The sequence below is a fragment of the Fukomys damarensis genome, unplaced genomic scaffold (assembly GCF_012274545.1).
Source record: "Fukomys damarensis isolate Sample0158 unplaced genomic scaffold, DMR_v1.0_HiC HiC_scaffold_39, whole genome shotgun sequence".
In the NCBI taxonomy this organism is placed as follows: Eukaryota; Metazoa; Chordata; class Mammalia; order Rodentia; family Bathyergidae; genus Fukomys; species Fukomys damarensis.
The window spans coordinates 61,378,617-61,380,698 of NW_022900951.1; the positions used below are offsets into that span (position 1 = coordinate 61,378,617).

Here is a 2,082-nt window from a genome sequence, read left to right on the forward strand (position 1 = left end):
TATAGATATATCTATATATATATATATATGAATTTCATATTTAGACAACAGTTCCATGATCAAAGTATCTCATGTGTATACAAATATTCCAAAATCCAAAACAATTTCAAAACGCAAAATATTTCTGATCTCAAGCATTTTAGATAAAGGATACTAAACCTGTATTTATAAATATAATTCAGATATATTCCAAGTGTAATTATAAAACCATTATTCTGCATTAAAATGTAAGGATTCAGTTGTATATGGATTGAAAAATAAGAATTAACAGTCAATAATATTTGCAAGTAATTGCCATAAATAAATTAATTTTTAAAAACTGGCTATTTGACATAAGAACAGTAGGCTGGTCACCGTGGAAAGAGGTGATTACAGACAACTAAAAATTATAGAAATGACATAAAAACAAACTGAAAGGCAAACAACAGCAGGCAAATTTTTGAATGAAATCAAAACCTTGAAAAACCAACCATAGCAGGAAGATAAGACACATAAGTGTCATAGCTGTTATTCTTCTTCTGTCTCCTCATTCTGAATGGAAGACAGGCTGAATTTCCAACTGTGCAAGGGTACTAAGAATAAAACCCTAACTTTTCCCTTTATATGACTAAGGGGAAAAAAGGGATTCTCAAGTTATGATCAGAGTATGAAGAGAAACTTCAATTTTGTTTCTCTCTCATTTCTATAATCACAATTGTCAGTGATGTGGCATTTTTCTGGACGGAATAATATGAGCCTGAAACACCTTTACAGTGCCCCCAAAAAGCAGTGATCAATTAACATTGGGCACATGATGAAGACACAAGATCCTACTTGAAGGAACACTCATTAGACAAAGCTGAAACAATGTAAACAATTAAGTAAATAGCTCAACTTATGGAAATGGGGAGTAGAATAGTGATTTCCAGAGACAGGAGAGATTATTGGAGAAGTGGAGTTGAGAAGAGTTTGGTTAATAGGTATAAAGTCATCAGTAGATAAAAGCCATAAGTTTGGTAGCACTATGCAGAAGGAAAGTTTACTTAACAATATTGTATATCATATATTTCAAAATAGCTAAAAGAGAGGATTTTTCAATGTTCTTATCACAAAGAAATGATAAATGTTTGAGATGAACTAAATATCCTAATTTGATAATGTCTACATGTACCAAAATATCACATTATATCCCAAAAATATGTACAATTATGATGTATCAATTAAATTAGAAACAAAACAAGTATCAGTTAGGTCTAAATATATACACATTATTAACTAAGCAGGAATAAATAAACAGTTCATCTTGGTATTTACTACATGTTAAAGTAATAATGCAAGACATGAAAAATCACCATTAGATAAACACTAAAGTAATAATGGCTTCAGGCATAGGCTGCTAAAAGTAGTGAGTTTAAGTAGAATGAGAAATAGGATATTTACACAGTCTCAAAGTATATCCCCACAAAATATTTAGTACCTAAAAATAAGAAAATAATCAACCTTCCCTGGTATTTTTTATCATTGTGGTTTAAGGATTGAACCCAGAGTCTTCACACTAAGCTACATCCAAGCTCTTTTTTACTTTTTATTTTGAGACAAAGTCTCCTCACTAATTGGGCTCAAATCTGATTCTCCTGCCTCAGCCTCCAAGAGTACTAAGATCACAGGTGTGCACCACTGTGCCTAGCTTATATTTATTTTTATACTAGAAAAATAACCTGTAGGTACCACCTCAGCCAAGTAATCAAGGTTAATATTACAAACAAAAAGCACACTGATGTCATATGCAAATAATATGATCTACTGAAAATGACACAACATGTTTTCTATGGTATTCTTGTCAAAATGTGTAATAATTTTAATTTAATCATTAGAAAACATCAGACAAATATCAAGGAACCAATGGAAAAATACTGGATTCACATTCATCAAAAGTTTCAACATTGGGCTGGGGATTTAGCTCAGTGGTTCCACTGCCTGCCTTGCAAGCACACGGACCTAAATTCAATCCTCAGTACCAAAAAAAAAAAAAAAGTCTCAACATCTCCGGACCTCGTGGCACACGCCTATAATCTCAGCACTTGGGAGGCTGAGGCAGGAGGA

The 2,082-nt window shown here is 32.4% G+C and overlaps 1 protein-coding gene across 5 annotated transcripts in view; it reads right to left on the minus strand.

The window, feature by feature from the left end:
- Atrx (ATRX chromatin remodeler) overlaps nucleotides 1–2,082 on the minus strand; it is a 302,586-nt gene that overhangs the window by 168,595 nt on the left and 131,909 nt on the right. The gene's annotated exons all lie outside the window — the stretch shown is intronic.